At 44.6% G+C, this 19,052-nt stretch overlaps 1 protein-coding gene and 1 non-coding gene across 5 annotated transcripts in view; one reads left to right on the top strand and one right to left on the bottom strand.

Moving 5' to 3' along the window:
• OSBP2 (oxysterol binding protein 2) overlaps positions 1–19,052 on the bottom strand; it is a 319,886-nt gene that overhangs the window by 293,393 nt on the left and 7,441 nt on the right. The window lies entirely within an intron of this gene.
• Positions 1,227–1,364, top strand: LOC119943096. Its single transcript, XR_005455577.1, has one exon. It is a non-coding gene; the product is annotated as a small nucleolar RNA SNORA7 (small nucleolar RNA).

Genomic DNA, 19,052 nt, shown 5'->3' with positions numbered 1-19,052 from the left:
TGGAGCTATTAAAGAGGTGGCTTCAAGTCAGTTTCTCACAGCCTTTCTGCTCTTTGTACTTCTCCAGTCATCTAGTGAACGACCAGACAGAAGCTCATGACTCCTGCCTGGATCCAAGCGGGAAGGGATGCAGAGTGGCAAGAAGTGTGCCCCATTTAGGCAACTACGGCCCACAACACTGTAGTATATCATCACTGGTTGTCCCCACCCACCACTGCTGACAGCCGCTTTGGATGGTGGCCCATTTCTCCAGCCAGCTGGGGAAAAGAGCCTTGTAAACACTTCGATTCTGGCAGCGCTGCCTCTGCACGCTTATGACCTCCTCATTCGATAAAACAAGGAGTCGCACCAATTAAGTGGGGCCGGGACTCTGGATCTGCTCGGCCCCATTCCAGGAAAAAAAGAGGATAATCATAATTGGGGGGTTTGTTAAGCGCTTACTTAAAGCGCCAAAGACTGTACTAAAGTGCTGGGGTGGATACAAGCAAATTGGACTGGACACAGTCTTTATCCCGCTTGGGACTCGCAGTCTTAATCTCCATTTTACAGAGGAGGTAACCGAGGCACAGAGAAGCAAAAAGACTTGCCCAAGGCCACACGGCAGACAAGTGGCAGAGCCGGGGTTAGAACTCAGGACTGTCAGAAGTGTCATGCTCTAAAGGTCCCCAGCACCCTATCAACTGAGACAACAATTCAGGGATCCTCCCTGGGCACTTATCAGTGTGTGCCCTATTAGTACTGACCGCCTCTGAGGCAAAGGCAACCCACTCAGTCAATCGCATTTATTGAGTACTTATCAGTATTTATTGAGTACTTACCATGTGCGGAGCACTATTAAGTGATTGGGAGAGGACAATATAACAATAAACAGGCACATCTCCTGCCAACAACGACTATGTAGAGAAAAGTTTAAAACTATTCTAGTCACCAATCAGCCAATCAATGGTATCTACTGAGCACCCGCTGGATGCAGAGACTGTACTAAGCACATGGAAGGAGACACTAGATGAAAAACACTTGGTCCCCTATCTCAAGGAGCAGCTGAATAAGGGAGATTGGATGGACAGAAAATAACTTATGGTTAAGAGGATAAATACAGGCTATAACAAGAGAGTGGCAAGTGGGATAAGTGAATAAATAGGCTGGTAAATTGTAGAGTAAGCTCACTGTGGGCAGGCAAGAAGTCTACCAATTGGGTTGTACTGCACTCTCCCAAGGGCTTAATTCCCTTCTCAGGGTCGCACCTGGAGAGTTTCCAGTACTCTACCAGTCTCAGCTACGAAAGGGAGAGTCGAGCAGAGACCTACCCCTTCAATTCCTAGCTTGGGCAGTGGCTAGCGAGTGGAGGGCAATCTGCTACAAGTCAAAACTCACCCGTGCTGGGCAACAGCAGCAGAGGAGAGAGTCGAGGGCGGAGACTCAAGTTTACTGCGCAGAAGGAGGCAATGGTAAAACACTTCCATATTTTACCAAGAAAACTCTATGGACCCACTACCAGAACGGTTGCAGATGGAGAGCGGGGCGTTCTGGGAGAGATGCATCCTTGGTGTCGCTATGGGTTGGAAACTACTCGATGGCATAAGACAAGGGCTTAATATTGCACACGGTAAGCCCTCAATAAATACCACTGTTTGATAGAGTACAAAGATCAATATGTTCAAAAGTGCTCTGTTGGGGGCACTTATAGCCTGCAGGAGTATTTGGGAGGATAAGACCAGGGCAGAAGAAATAGGGAATTCCTTCTGGAGAAGGTGAGATATCAAAGGACTTTTAAGATCAGGGAGACCTGTGGTCCAGTGGAATTAATTATGGTACTTGTTAAGCGTTTACTATGTGCCCAATGCTGTTCTAAGCACTGGAGTAGATACAAGTTAATCAATCAATCAAATTTATTGAGCGCTTACTGTGTGCAGAGCACTGTACTAAGTGCTTGGGAAGTACAAGTTGGCAACATATAGAGACGGTCCCTACCAAACAGTGGGCTCACAGTCCAGAAGGGGGAATCAGGTTGGACATAGTCCCTCTCCAATGTGGGGCTCACACTATTCATCCCCATTTTTTGATGAGGTAACTAAGACCCAGAGAAGTGAAGTGACTTGCCCAAGGTCACGCTCATCCTCATTCATCTCAATAATGCTCCATAAAATGTATATTTAACAAAACCACTCTAACCTCAACTTCCCTCAGTCTGAAAGATACCTGGCTCGATTAGCATCCATATGCTGCCAGATTCCTGGAAATATGAAGCCTGCCATGAGGATTTTTAATGCTGAAAATGTACTACTGTCCCAAGGTGACCCTTGGATACCAGCCATCTCAAGGTCAGATGCTATCTCGCGGCCGCCTGAGCCAGCAGGCGGAACTCGGAAGTGAGGGTGGGATACCGCTCCCACAACCAAAACTGCTAGATTGACAGCCCAAGCTGGGAATACAGAAGGTGTCCCTCGCCCCAGTGCCAATCAAATTAGGTATGGAGGAGGGGGAAGGGCAGAGATTGGATAAACTGAGGCCAGAGGCTGGAATGGCCTAGGAGCACAGGTGATAAATACCCGTGGCCTCTGGCCCTCTATGCAGAGGATCGAGACTTGCAGCAGATGGCTGAGGGGGAAGGGCAAAGACTGGATAAACTGAGGCCAGAGGCTGGAATGGCCTAGGAGCACAGGTGATAAATACCCGTGGCCTCTGGCCCTCTATGCAGAGGATCGAGACTTGCAGCAGATGGCTGCAGGGTGTCTCTGACCAAAGCGTTAGAAACCTGCTCTGCCTGCATCAAGTGAGGAGCCGTGGGATAGATGGGGGAATGAGGGTCCCGTCCCGCTGGACGCTCGTGGGGCTGGAAGCCAGGCACTTCTCCAGGGGTATGGAACGAATGAATGGATTACTCCCAAATGAAAAATCCTCGTGGGTGGGAGCTAGGGGCTTCTCCCATGGGTATGTAACTCAAGTGGATTCCTCCCGAGTGGGAAGTGCACATGAGTGCAAACAAACTGTAAGGGAATTCCGCTGGTGGGACCTGGGGGTTCTGCCATGCGCAAGTAATGTATATGTGTGTTCCTCCCGTTAGGGAAGCTCTAATATTACTAATTGATTACATTCCTCCCAAAAGGGAAGTTCAATCCATTGTGCCTAAACAATTAAATAATTCAATTTGCTCATGGAATAAATTTTACATAAAACTCAGGCTTTCTGTCCCCAGCCTCTCTCTCTCTCTCGTGGCACCGATTATTGAGCGAGCCTGTCCCCGGACAACAGGTGACAACTACCTACAAGCAAAAGACTGAAACACTGGCTTAATTATAAATGCGAGTCCAACTGTCAGCTGCTGCCTTGGCAGCAGCCCCCCCATTCATCAAAGGATCGTGTTTCCCTAAAATTGATTAATGACTCTTTCGACCATCAGAACCTCAAACGTGTAATATTAGGGGATGTAGATTCAAATAAGCTTTTGGATCAAATGGAAAAAAAGACCTACAAGATTCCTCATCATAATGTTTAGATACCACCTGAAAGCAAATACATATATATTATACATAGATTTTCTTCAAAGCAATAGGGCATTTAACTGGACAAGAAATGTCTAATGTGCCCTACTGTCTTCAACAATAGGAATGATTTTTATGCAGACAATGCTAATCTGTTTTTCCCAGAAGACCACAAGGGGAAATGCCCAAGTAGGCATCATCATCCTACTGTCCTTCCAGGAATCTCTTGGTGCTGTTATCGCTGTGACAAGTACCTCCAAGTTATAGCCACCCCAGAATACCTGCTAGACGAGGATTAGGTCCTCCATTTCTTACTTAGCCCAGTCTCACTAAACCCCACCTGTGATGTTCCATCTGATCATTGCTGTTGAGTCAATTCCTTTCCCACCTCTTCCTCTCCTCACCCTACTCCCTACTCACTTTCGGTTCCCAGCCAACACCTTGCCCCACCTTGTACCCCAAACTTAGCACCGCCACCAATTTCCCTGTCACCTTTTACTGCGGATTTTTGTTTCCAACCTAATCCTAGTGATGCCCACGGCGCAGGCTCCGAGTATCACAAGGGCAGCCACCAGCTGAGAGCAGCACCATTCCCCACCCCAGCTCCTTGCCCTAATCTACCTGTGGGAGTGGGGCAGCGACAAACTGGGCAGAGTGGGAACAACAGTTGGTGCTGTTTGTGGTTTTGGCTGCCAGCCCCGTTGTGCTGCCTCTAACCTCTCCCTTTCTGCAGCAGATGTCATTGCTCTGGCTGAAGTTCAAAGAATAAACAACACTGGTGGGGCAGAAGGAGGAACTAGAGAGACTGGGGGAGGAAGAGGTGAAGGAGAGGAGGAAGAGGACCAAGAAATGGAGGAGGAAGAAGGGGAGAAGGAAGAGGAGAAGAAGGAAGAGGAAGACTAAGAGGAGGGTAAGGAGGAGAAGGAAGAAGGGGAGGAGGAGGAGGAAGAAGGGGAGGAGGAGGAGGAAGAGGAGGACTAAGAGGAGGATGAGGAGGAAGAAGGAGAGAAGGAAGAGGAGGACCATGAGGAGGAGGAGGAAAAGGTGAGAAAGAAGAGGAGGACCAAGAGGAGAAAGAGTAGGACACAGCCAAATTTAGGGTGGAGAGAGGGTGGCAAGGATATCCACTAGGTACAGAGGAGAGGCAGGGAGATGAGGAGGTTGAGGAGGGTTTCCAAGGTCACTTTTACTTACCTGTAGGTCAATCGATTAATCGCATTTATTGAGCATTTAATGTGTGAGGAGAGATTGGGAGAGTTCAATGTAACAGTGGGTAAACACATTCCCTGCCCACAAGGATGGGCAAATGTGTCGGAGTCAGTTCTGGAACAAAACCTAACTAAATACATGTATGTCTGGGGGGAAGCACACCCCATGATGCAGACACAGCCCAGCTCTATCTTAGGATGTGTCTTTGATCTGTGAGAAGCAGCGTGGCTCCATGGAAAGAGCACAGGCTTGGGAATCAGAGGTCGTGGGCTCCAATCCCGGCTCCACTACTTGTCAACTGTGTGAATTTGGGCAAGTCACTTAATTAGTCTGTGTCTCAGTTACCTCATCTGTAAAACAGGTATTAAGACTGTGACCCCTACGTGGGACAACTTGATTACCTTGTATCTACCCCAGCGCTTAGAACAGTGCTTGGCACATAGTAAGCACTTAATAAATACCATTATTATTACTATCTGTTGCTTCTTTCCACCAACTCCTTAAAACAAAGCTTTAACAAAGATGATAACTAGCCAATCCCTACTGCAGGAAGCTAAGGAGGAAGAGGTCTCTTGATCCCAAAGTCTTTCCCAACTCCAACTCATCTTCATTCTCTCCTCCTTGGGTCTAGGAGGATGCATACAGGCAAAGGCGGGAAGCAAGTAAATGTATATATTTTTTAAGGCAGGGTTGATTCATTCTATCGTATTTATTGAGCGCACACTGTGTGCAGAACACTGTACTAAGCACTTGGTTGATCAAATAACCACTGGAATTTATCTGTACACATTCAAAACAAGCATTTTTACCATAATCTCTCTATGCTGCGAGTTTACAGTCATTAATTTAGTCAACATCTTCTTACATTAAAAATGCCCAAATAAAAAATTTTGTAAAATTAATATTGAGCAAACTCTAGGAAGGAAACAAAATTTAACCCCAATTACCTGAGCCCACTGTTGGGTAGGGACCGTCTCTATATGTTGCCAACTTGTACTTCCCAAGCACTTAGTACAGTGCTCTGCACACAGTAAGCGCTCAATAAATAGGATTGATTGATTGATCTCAAAAAGACAAAAGATGCTTCCTACTGAGTTCTGTGAGTCTGAAGGCAGAGTAATATTTGTGACACTTGTTTGCCACTTAAAATTTGCCAACTACTGTACTAAGCACTGGGGTAGGTATAAGATAACCAGGTTGGACACTGTCCCTGTCCCACACAGGCCTCAGAGTTTAAGGGGTATGCCCATTTCACAGATGAGGAAACTGAGGCATACAGAACTTAAGTGACTTGCCCAAGATCATCCAGCAGACAACTCTGTACCCCTTGTACTGACTCCGGTTCAGTGCCTGGCAAACACTAAGCACTTAATATATACCATTTAAAAAAAAATGGCACAGCCAGGATTAGAGCAGGACTCCTGACTCCAAAGCCTGTGCTTTTTCCACTAAAGCCCACTGCTCCCTCCAAAAGTCCAATTCAGAATAGAATATAAAATGACACATTCAATAGGGAAGCAGTAAGGCCTAGAGGTGCCTGGGAGTCAGAAAGACCTGAGTTCTAAATCTGGCTCAGCCACTTCTCTGCTGTGTAATCTCAGGCAAGTCACCTCACTTCTCTGTGCATCTGTAAAATGGGGACCACAGCTACCTCATCAATAATATGGGGATTAAGACTGTGAGCCCCATGTGGGACATGGAATGTGCCCAATCATATTAGCTTTTATCTACCTTAGTGCTTAGTACGGTTCCTGGCACATAATGAGCGCTTAGCAGATACTGTAAAAAAAATGCTACACTTAGAGATACAGATATAGTCAAGATTAGTTTGCAGCTTCAAAGAAAAGTAACAGGAACAGGAATCGACCTTCAAAGGTTTAAAAATGTCATTTCTACCCCTCCTCGCAGGCATATTCACATATATTCAGATCAGCTGGCGGGAGCCAAAATCTCTTAAAAGCATAATTCAGAACATGGGGCGAGCTCTAGCTGCCTACACTATGGATTATTAATCGGAACAAAAATTAGGTCACTCAGAATCACAGAACTTTGGAAATCAAAATGACAAGAGGCTAAATTGGGGGGGCGGGGAATCAGAATGAATCAAGGAAGGGATAGAAATTTTAATGTCAAGCACTGGTCCATCCTAAAAATTCATTAGCCAGAGATTTATCTGTGAAGCGAATGAATAATCCTTTTGCAAAAGCCTGTTATGGCCACCTCCCAGTCAATAACATATGGCCTGTGAATTCTCACACATCACGCTGCCAACTTCAGCTCCTGTCAGGAGATGCTTTCCCTCCGCATTAGACCAGGCCTCGACAAGAAGCCGCTTGACTTCCACATATCCCCGTGGAACTAGTTCTTGTGGTATTTTCCACCCTCCGGAGAATCTTGTCTGCTGAATGCCTGCCTTTCCTTACGAAGGTGTCTTGCCTGTTACATCTTCCAGAAAGCCGTACGAGAGATGAAAGCCAGCTCCCCAGCGTGCATTCATAAACCTCTTACATTGGTCAGTGCCAGTTCCCGCATTTTGCCCCATATCGCCACTAAGTGAAAACTGGGTTAAAGACTAGGAAATCCTCTCGCAGTGACTACTACGCAGTGACCTTTTAGACTGTGAGCCCACTGTTGGGTAGGGACTGTCTCTATATGTTGCCAATTTGTACTTCCCAAGCGCTTAGTACAGTGCTCTGCACATAGTAAGTGCTCAATAAATACGATTGATGATGATGATGATGACTACTCTTTGACAAATAAAGGCTAAGAGGGCACCATGTGAAATGAAAGCCAGCAGAACACATAACGGGGTGCCCAAAAAACATTTTTAGAAAACAAGCCGCCTGGACCAGGTGCCTCGATTATTAGACCTTGAGGAAATTCAAGATCAGGAACTCACTTAAACAAGTAACAGCAGATTAATCGATCAATCAATCAATGGTATTTATTGAGCATTTACTGCGTGCAAAGCACTGCACTAAGAGCATGAAAGAGAACAATATTATAGAGTTACTTAAAATCTATATTCATTGAGGTTCAAATTACAGGTGTTACTTACTCCCTAGTCGAGAGGCATTGGGGCCTAGTGGAAAGGGCAGGGACACGATCCTGGGAATCAGGAGACCTGGGCTCTAACCCTGGCTCTGCCACTCGCCTTCTGTGTGACTCTAGCCAAGTCACTTAACTTCTCCATTCCTCCGTTGCTTCATCTGTAAAATGGGTATTAAATGCCTCTTCCCTGCCTGCCTTAGACTGCGAGCCCTGGATGGGCCAGAAACTGTGTCTGATTGTATCTACCCCAGCACTGAACCCAGTGTTTTGCACATAAGTGTTTAACCAATACCAAAATTATCATATTCCCCTTCCACCCACACTGGAATGAAAGAAAAAAAATCAGAAGGCAGACTAGGTGCGACATAAACACTTCCAATGAGCTTGGAAAAGTTCCAGAGTACCTCAGGCAGAACATAAGCCAGCACCGCTAATTACTTATCCCCACTATCACTACTATCTGTGCTCTTTTTGGAGCAGGATGCATAAATACAAAAGATTGTTATTTAAACTATTTTAATGAATTTTTAGTCCCAAATTGTGGCAGGGTTTCCAATGACAGTTGAAACAGACATCTTTCCTTTTCACGCAACCAGGGGGGTCTGTGCCACGCTGTGACATTGAAAAATCCCCTGGAGGGTTCCGACTTTTCAGAACAGTGACAAAAGTCTGGTTTCAGTGGATCAGCCTGCTAAGAAGCTGTGACTGGGCATAGCTCCCTTTCACTACCTAAAGAGACTAAGTGGTTTCCGGAGATGACAATTATTAATTACTAATAATAACGGTGGGATTTCTTAAGCACTTACTGTGTACCATGCACTCTGCAACACACTGGGGAAGAAACAATCAAATCAGATCAGACGCAGTTGCTACCCCACAAGAGGCTCCCAGGGTGAGGTGGAGGGACATTTTCTAAACTGTACACCTGTTTAGTACAGTGCTAAGCGCTTAGTACAGTGCTCTGCACACAGTAAGCGCTCAATAAATACGATTGATTGACTGATTAATGTCAGAAGCAAGTTTTGCTATTTAGAGATTTTTTTTTCCATTTCGTAAATTTTGTATGAGATGACTGTCATGTCAACGATTTGATATTATTTATTTCTTGGCACAGCCACACATCATGTACCATTATTCTTATATCTTTGCAATTGTTATACACAAAAAGTACTTTTAAGTGTGAAGTTTGTCTCGTTTGAAGCCTGGCTGCAAAAACATTCCAAGGATTAAAGTGATCAGACACACATTTCCTTTTCAATCTGACGCCCACAAGAGTTTGAACTTGTCTGCAAAACTGTCACTGGCACCAAAGAGAACATCCATCTATGGCACAATCCATGTTTTCGTGACGGTTACCATGCAAACATTTGCGAACTGCTGTATCAAATCATCCAGGTCGACCATAAATTGGAAAAAACCTGATAATGTATCAGCCCGGGCCAGAAAAGCCACACATACACACAACCCAAAATATATACCGGCAACCCAGGGCTCAACATCATCATGGAATTCTGTTACCAAGGCAGCACGCTGAGCAATGATGCAGTGATAAGGAAGTAGAAAACCAAGTTTTGTGAGAAGCAGTGTGGCCTAGTGGAGAGACCACGAGCCTGGGAGTCAGAAAGACCTGGGTTCTAATCCTGGCTCTGCCGATTGCTGGCTACGTAACCTTGGGCAAGTCCCTTCACTTCTCAGTTTCTTCAGTTGTAAAATGGGGAGACCTGTTCTCCCTGCTGTTATCCTTCCTATTTGGACTGTGAGCCCCATGTGGGACAGAGACTACGTCTGACAATCAACTTGTAACTATCCCAGCACTTACAACAGTCTGACGCATTGTACACGTTTATCAAATAAATACGATCGAATGAAATACCATAAATAAAAAGCCCTGAAATTAAGTTAGGCTCCTAGCACATTATTATTTTTTTAATGGGATTTATTAAGTGTGTACTATGTGCCGGTCACTGTATTAAGAACTGAGGTAGATATAAAATAATCAGGCTGGACATAGTACACATCCCATGTGGGGCTCACAGTCTTAATACCCATTTCACAGATGAGGTAACTGAGACCCAGAGAAGTGAAGTGACTTGCACAAGGTCACACAGCGGACAATCGGGGGAGCCGGGATGAGAACCCAGGTCCTCTGATTCCCAGGCCTGGACTCTTTCCACTAGGCCATGCTGCTCCCCCACGTGTGGACAATGGATGACAGTGGGATGCCCAAACAGCTGGTGAAAGAAAATTGGGAAACCAAAAATACAGCGGACAGATGAAACATTTAAGTATACAGCACAGTAAGGCTCAAGATGGTGAATGTGGCATCTCAGTGGAAGAATAGGAGTCAATTGTCACAGACAGATAGGCACAGTGTGCTGGAGCCAAGAAAAGACTGCTCACTTTCCAGCAGAAACTTCAGCAGGATCATGCGACAAGGAGACAAAAGCAAAAACGGTGCCAGGCACAGTGAACAACAAACCTGTAAGCACAATGGGATGGGGAACTTTGGGCAAATCACTTACCTCCTCTGTGCTTCAATAATAATAATATTTCTAGTAACTATCATTATTATTATTGTGGCATTTGTTAAGCACTTACTATGTTGCAAGCACTGTACTAAGTGTTGGGGTACACACAAAATATTCAGGTCAGACACAGTCCCTGTCCCACTTGGGCTCTCTTTCTCAAAGAGTCAGTTTCCTCATCTGTAAAATGGGGAGTAAATAACCGCACTCCCCATCCCTTATCCTGGGAGCTCTATGTGGAACAGGGATTGCATCCAGTTGGATTAATTTGTATCTATCCCAGGTGTCGGCACATAGCACTTAAATACCACAATTATTATTTGTGTACAGTGAGTCTTGCATTGGTCTTTTCAGTGACATACACACAAAGGTGAATTTCGCTGTCAGTGGGTTCTTCTTCGAGCACAAAGGATGTGTATGTGTGTTATTAACAATAATAATAATAATAATAATGGCATTTATTAAGCGCTTGCTATGTGCAAAGCACTGTTCTAAGCTCTGGGGAGGTTACAAGGTGATCGGGTTGTCCCACGTGGGGCTCACGGTCTTCATCTCCATTTTACAGATGAGGTAACTGAGGCCCAGATAAGCTCAGTGACTTGCCCAAAGCCACAGAGCAGACAAGTGGCAGAGCCGGGATTAGAACCCACGATCTCTGACTTCCAAGCCCGGGCTCTTTCCACTGAGCCACGCTGCTTCTCTGTTACAGGATATTGTCCAGAGCCAGACTCGCTCTTTGGGCCCTGGTCCTGGGACACTATTATAATTTGTATGATTAGAGTATTACAGTTGGTAATAAAAGAATCAAAACCAGTGCTTCCGTTTGAAAATGTTTGCGGATGAAAACAAAAACTTGTTCTGATTTCCACATAGTACAAGACCAAAAGCAGCTTCCCGAAACATATTTTCTTTGAAAAGTGCTAGCCAGTGAAGACATTCATTCACTTTTTTTTTAAATGGCATTTGTTAAGCACTTATTATGTGCCAGGAACCACTCTTTTAGATACAAGGTAATCAGATTGGACATGTCCCACAAGAGGCTCATAAACTTAATCCCCATTTTACAGATGAGGTAACTGAGGCAGTGAGAAATTAAGTGATATGTCCAAGGTCGTCCAGCAGACAAGTGGCGGAGCCGGGACCAGAACTGCTGGCCAAGCCAATGCTTCACCTCAGATCTGATAATTATTATGGCAATTGTTAAGCGCTTACTACGTGCCAGGCACTGTACTAAGCGCTGGGGTTGGAAACAAGCAAATTAGGTTGGACACAGTCCCTGTTCCTGTCTCAATCCCCATTTTACAGGTGAGGTAATTGAGGCACGAGAAGTTAAGTGACTTCCCAAGGTCACACAGCACACAAGTAGAGGAGCCGGGATTAGAACCCATGGGCTATCCCTTTGCAAAGTGTCCATCTTATATATGCTGTCCTTCCCCTAATTTCAGATGATTCTACCCTCTCTCAAAATGAAAATGAAATAAGAAAAGTGTCCCCTTGGCTGAGCAAGCACTCTGGGTGCCAATTTGCTCCAGCTCTGTTTGGAGCAAATGCCTAATTTATATTTTAAACCAAACGTGCTAATTTACAAATAGTTCCTAGCTCACGTCTAGAATTTAAGAATAAACTTGATAATTCCACCCACCTCACAGAAATGCTTTCAATCGGTGACAATATTTATAAGGCACTCTGGGTTCCTGGAAAGACAGGTGTTTCTTTGGTCGCCTCTCATATATCAAAACCACTTTAAACCACTTTGTAACCTGTTGCCTGTCACCCACCCACTTGAATAACACAGGGATTCCCTCGCTTAGCCTGGCCTCTGGTATCTAAAAATAGTATCCAAAAGCCAGAAGCAGAGGCAACTTTCAGGCACCGTACTGAGCGCTGGGGTGGAAACAGGCAAATCCAGTTGGACGCAGTCCATGTCCCGCACAGAGGGGCATTCTTCACCTTCATCCCCATTTTACAGGTCAGGTAACTGAGGCACAGAGAAGTGAAGTGGCTTGCCCAAGGCTACCAAGCAGACAAGTGGCGGAGCCGGAATTGGAACCCGTGATCTTCTGACTCCCAGGCTTTAATCCACTCTTCCATGCTACCAATTCTAACAAATCCACAAGTAGCAAATCAGAAAGCTCAGGGGACCCTGGGTAGTAGCCGCAGAATGTAGAAACTATACACTGTGGGTAGACAGTGGATGTGCCTTTTTTTTTTCTTTAAATGGTATTTATTAAGTGCTTACTATGTGCCAGGCACTGTACTAAGTGCTGGGGTAATAATAATAATAATAATAATAATAATGGCATTTATTAAGCGCTTACTATGTGCAAAGCACTGTTCTGAGTGCTGGACAGGTTACAAGGTGATCAGGTTGCCCCACGGGGGGCTCACAGTCTTCACCGTCATTTTACAGATGAAGTAACTGAAGCCCCAGAGAAGTTAAGTGACTTGCCCCAAGTCACACAGCTGACAATTGGCAGAGCTGGGATTTGAACCCATGACCTTTGACTCCGAAGCCCGTGCTCTTTCCACTGAGCCACGCTGCTTCTCATAGACACAAAGTCGTCAGGTTGGACACAGTTCCTATCCCACTTGAAGCTCACAGTTTTAATCCCATTTTTTTCTTAAATGGTACTTAATAATAATAATAATGGCATTTATTAAGCGCTTACTATGTGCAAAGCACTGTTCTAAGCGCTGGGGGGATACAAGATGATCAGGTTGGCCCACGCGGGGCTCACAGTCTTCATCCCCATTTTACAGATGAGGGAACTGAGGCTCAGAGAAGTTAAGTGACTTGCCCAAGGTCACACAGCAGACATGTGGTGGAGCCGGGATTCGAACCCATGATCACTGACTCCAAAGCCCGTGCTCTTTCCACTGAGCCACGCTGCTTCTGTTAAGCACTTACTATGTGCCAGGCACTGTACTAAGTGCCGGGGTAGATACAAAGTTGTCAGGCTGGACACGTCCTTGTCCTGCATGGGCTCAACAGTCTTAATCCCTCTTCTTAAATAGGATTTGCTAAGCGCTTATTATGTGCCTGGGATAGATATAAAATATTCAGATTGGACACAGTCCCTGTTCTGCATGGGACTCACAGTCTTAATCCCTTTTCCTGTTTTTATTCAATGGTATTTGTACTTCCCAAGCGCTTAGTACAGTGCTCTGCACACAGTACTTCCCAAGTGCTTAGTACAGTGCTCTGCACACAGTAAGCACTCAATAAATACGATTGATTGATTGATTGATTTACAGATGACGTAACTGAGGCTCCGAGAAGTTAAGTGACTTGCCCAAGGTCACACAGCAGACATGTGGCAGAGCCAGGATTCGAACCCATGACCTCTGACTCCAAAGCCCGTGCTCTTTCCACTGAGCCACGCTGCCCTTTGAGGGGTGAGCTTTATTATTACTATTATTATTTTTGATACTTGTTTAGTGCTTATAGATGCCAACCACTGGACTAAGCGTTGGGGTAGCTACAAGCTAATCAGATTGGACCCAGTCATTCATTCATTCAATCGTATTTATTAAATGCTTACTGTGTGCAGTGTATATGTATATATGTTTGTACAAATTTATTACTCTATTTTATTTGTGCATATTTATTCTATTGATTTTATTTTGTTATTATGTTTTGTTTTGTTCTCTGTCTTCCCTTTCTAGACTGCGAGCCCAGTGTTGGGTAGGGACCATCTCTATATGTTGCCAACTTGTACTTCCCAAGCGCTTAGTACAGTGCTCTGCACACAGTAAGCGCTCAATAAATACGATTGAATGAATGAACAGTAAGTGCTCAATAAATACAATTGAATGAATGAATGAATGAATTTGCTAAGCACTTATTATGTGCTAGGGGTAGATATAAAATATTCAGATTGGACACAGTCCCTGTCCTGCATGGGACTCACAGTCTTAATCCCTTTTCCTTTTTTTATTAAATGGTATTTGCTAAGCACTTATTATGTGCCAGGGGTAGATATAAAATATTCAGATTGGACGCAGTCCCTGTCCTGCATGGGACTCACAGTCTTAATCCCTTTTCCTTTTTTTAAGTGGTATTTGCTAAGCGCTTATTATGTGCCAGGCACCGTACAAAACCCTGGGGTATATATAAAATATTCAGATTGGACACTGTCCCCGTCCCACATGGGATTCACCATCTCAATCCCCGTTTTACAGGTTTAATGCAGCTCGATATTATATTAAACCAAACTGTTCAGAAGGCGAAAACTACCCTGCAACAGCCGCCCTCATTCACATTTCACCAGCAGAGTTCGAGGCAGCAAACCTTCAGCCATGTTCCCGAGTGGAGTTGATAGTCTGTTATTAAGAAAAATAATACAGTTTTTATTTTCCTAAGTACATTTTCATTTCATCTTTGGGATTATAAAAATATCAGTTCATTCATGCATTCATTCAATCGTATTTACAGAGGGCTTACTGTGTACAAAGCACTGTACTAAGCGCTTGGGAGAGTACAACAGGCATAGTCCCTGCCCACAGCGAGCTCACAGTCTAGAGGGCGAGGGAGACATTAATGTACAGAAATTAATTAATTAATTACAGATATATCGTGGCTCATTGGAAAGAGCACGGGCTTTGGAGTCAGAGGCTATGGGTTCAAATCCCAGCTCCGCCAACTGTCAGCTGTGTGACTTTGGGCAAGTCACTTAACTTCTTTGGGCCTCAGTTACCTCATCTGTAAAACGGAGATTAAGACTGTGAGCCCCACGTGGGACAACCTGATCACGCTGTATCCTCCCCAGCGCTTAGAACAGTGCTTTGCACATAGTAAGCGCTTAACAAATGCCATCATTATTATTATTATTATTATTATATATATATATATATATACATAGAGAAGCAGCGTGGCTCAGTGAAAAGAACACGGGCTTTGGAGTCAGAGGTCATGGGTTCAAATCCCAGCTCCGCCAATTGTCAGCTGTGTGACTTTGGGCAAGTCACTTAACTCCTCTGTGCCTCAGTTACCTCGTCTGTAAAATGGGGATTAATACTGTGAGCCCCATGTGGGACAACCTGATCACCTTGTAACCTCCCCAGCGCTTAGAACAGTGCTTTGCACATAGTAAGTGCTGAATAAATGCCATTATTATTATTATTATGTGCTGTGAGGCTGGGAAGGAGGGTGAATGAAGGGGGCAATGCAGAAGGGAGTGGGAGAAGAGGAGATCAGGGCTTAGTCAGGGAAGGCTTCTTGGAGGAGATGGGCCTTCGATAAGGCTTTGAAGTGGGGGAGAGCAACTATCGGTCCGATATGAGGAGGGAAGGGCATTCCAGGTCAGAGGCAGGATGTGGGCGAGGGGTCGGCAGCCAGATAGATGAGATCAAGGTACAGTGGGAAGGCTAGCATTACAGGAACAAAGTGTGCGGGCTGGGCTATAGTAGGACAGTAGTAAAAAAAAAAAAAAATAGTAAGGCATATTTAAGAATGGTACGCACTTAAAGATGCTATTTTAAAATTATTAAAAATACGAGGCCATGAGCCCCTGGCCTTCTAACTTCCATGTTCTCACTGATTTACACTATAGACAGTAGTCCCCCGTATTTGAAGACGCACCTCTGACAGTGAAGTTCACCTATGAGAGTGAGTGAGTGAGAGTGTGTGTGTGTGTCTCATGCTGACAGGATCCAGGGTGGGATCCACACTATCGGCAACACCACGCACACAAAAAGCGTGACCTGGAGGAAACAACACAGGCCTGGGCGTCAGAACACGGGTGCCGTGACGGCTGTGTGACCTTAGGCAAGTCACCCAACCTCTCTGAGCCTCGGTGACCTAATCCGTAAAATGGGGATTAAATACCTGGGGTTTTTTGTTTTGTTTTATACGGTATTTGGTAAGCCTTTACTATGTGCCAAGTACCGTTCTAAGCACTGGGTAGATACAAGTTAATCAGGTTGGACAGATCCTATCCCACACTGGGGCTCACAATCTAAGCGAGAGAGAGAACAGGAATTGAATCCCCTTTTTACAGGTGAGAAAATTGAGGCACAGAATGGTTAAGTGACTTGCTCAAGGTCACACAGTAGGAAAGTGGTAGAGTCAGGATTAGAACCTGGGTTCTTGGACTCCCAGGCTTGTGCTCTTTCCACCACATCACAGACTGTCCGATCTGATTGTACTGTGGCACACAGTAAGCACTTAAATACTGCAATGATTATGTTTATTATTATTGTTGTTTTGTTGTTACCGTTAATGTTCGTAAAGCCTAGTGCTGTTTTCTCTTTTGCCTCCTAGTCTCTCTTTCCTTGAAATATTTTCCCGAATCAAACTATAGTCAAAAGATTTACTGTAAATAACTCATGCTTACATTGAAACAACAATAATAATAATAATAGTATCTGCATAAGAGCAGTGTGGCCTAGTGGAAGGTCATTTGTTCGAATCCCTGCTCTGCCACTTGTCTGCTGTGTGACCTTGGGCAAGTCACAATTTTTCTGTGCCTCAGTTCCCTCCTGCCAAATGGGGATTAGGACTGTGAGCCCCATGTGGGACAAGGATTGGGTCCAACCCGAATGTCTTGTATCTACCCCAGAGCTTAGAACAGTGCCTGGCACAGAGTAAGCACTTAAATACCATAATAATAATAATAATAATAATATTATTATTATCCGCCCACAGTAAGTGCTCGATAAGTACCACTGACTGATCAGGTCACATGCAGTCCCTCTCCCTCATGGAGCTCATTGTTTAATAGGAAGAAAAACCGGGATTGCATCCCCATTCTACAGGTAAGGAAACGAATCACAAAGAAGTGAATTCCCGGTGCTCAGGTCAGTCAGTCAGTCGATCATATTTATTTAGGATTTATTGTGTGCAGAGCAATGTATTCAGCGCTTGGGAGCACACAACAATAAATGGACACATTCCCTGCCCACAACGAGCTTCCAGTCTAGAAGGAGCTTCCAGTCAAAGGGATGGAGAAACCACACCACCTCACTGAACTGATTCTCAAGCAATGACTGACAGAGTCCCTGTGGGGCAAAAGTGGGGGCCTCTATGTTTCTATGCTCACACCTGCTTCGTCACACGTGCGAAGTATCAATAAATAGATAGTGATGAAGTATCATCCGGGAGAGACTGTGCAGAGGCGCTACAGCTGCCCCCATCCCCAAGGGTCACCATTAGCTCCAGTCCAAGGACGGACTCGCCTCAGAAACCCAGCCTCCTCCTCCATGGGCAGATGTCCTTGGGCCACACCTAGGAGCTGGCAGCGCTCTAATCAATCAATCAATCAATCAATCAATCAATCATTTGCCGAATGCTTAGTGTGTGCTGAGCACTGTACTAATCGCTTGGGAGAGTACACTTCAACAGTAGGCAGACACATTCCTGACCGCAAGGAGCTAGAGCAGGAGACTGAGGCTAACCGATTCGGAAAGAAGAATGAATAGAAAGTCATCGGTAAAAAGGTATTTATATATTTTAGCCCATTATTTGGAACTAATCTTTGTTGCAGTACTTCTGAAAGCAATCACGGCCACTCCTCTGTAGTTTTCGAATTACTAAAAATCTCCCAAGAAGGATTACCCAATTGCTCTTGATCAATCAGTCGACGGTATTCATTGAGCACTTCCTGTGTGCAGAGCACTGTATTAAGCACTTGGGAGAGTGTGATATAAGAGAGCTAAGAGACGCAAGGAGTGTACACTATAGACGGGATAGATTGCTTGATATATTGCTCCATTTCCCTCATAATTCATATTGTCAGGGAAGTGATTCTTAATGTCTCAGAAATATCAGCATATAGACAAAAATAACAACAACTATAATGCTTTTTGACATGCTCTTACTATGTGCCAAGCACTGTACTAATCTCTTGGGAGAGTACACTTCAACAGCAGGCAGACACATTCCTGACCACAAGGAGCTAGAGCAGGAGACTGAGGCTAACCGATTCGGAAAGAAGAATGAATAGAAAGTCATTGGTAAAAAGGCATTTATATATTTTAGCCCATTATTTGGAACTACTCTTTGTTGCAGTCAAAGGATGCGTACTTCTGAAAGCAACCATGGCCACTCCTCCGGGGAACCATCTCAAAGATAGTAGTTTTCGAATTACTAAAAATCTCCCAAGAAGGATTACCCAATTGCTCTTGATCAATCAGTCGACGGTATTCATTGAGCACTTCCTGTGTGCAGAGAACTGTATTAAGCACTTGGGAGAGTGTGATATAAGAGAGCTAAGAGACGCAAGGAGTGTACACTATAGACGGGATAGATTGCTTGATATATTGCTCCATTTCCCTCATAATTCATATTGTCAGGGAAGTGATTCTTAATGTCTCAGAAATATCAGCATATAGACAAAAATAACAACAACTATAATGCTTTTTGACATGCTCTTACTATGTGCCAAGCACTGTACTAATCGCTTGGGAGAGTACACTTCAACAGCAGGCAGACACATTCCTGACCACAAGGAGCTAGAGCGGGAGACTGAGGCTAACCGATTCGGAAAGAGGAATGACTAGAAAGTCATCGGTAAAAAGGCATTTATATATTTTGGCCCATTATTTGGAACTACTCTTCGTTGCAGTCAAAGGATGCGTACTTCTGAAAGCAACCATGGCCACTCCTCCGGGGAACCATCTCAAAGATAGTAGTTTTCGAATTACTAAAAATCTCCCAAGAAGGATTACCCAATTGCTCTTGATCAATCAGTCGACGGTATTCATTGAGCACTTCCTGTGTGCAGAGCACTGTATTAAGCACTTGGGAGAGTGTGATATAAGAGAGCTAAGAGACGCAAGGAGTGTA

This window comes from Tachyglossus aculeatus, chromosome 21 (assembly GCF_015852505.1).
Source record: "Tachyglossus aculeatus isolate mTacAcu1 chromosome 21, mTacAcu1.pri, whole genome shotgun sequence".
In the NCBI taxonomy this organism is placed as follows: Eukaryota; Metazoa; Chordata; class Mammalia; order Monotremata; family Tachyglossidae; genus Tachyglossus; species Tachyglossus aculeatus.
The sequence above is the reverse complement of the archived record's forward strand: the minus strand, read 5'-3'. Positions and strand labels throughout refer to the sequence as shown.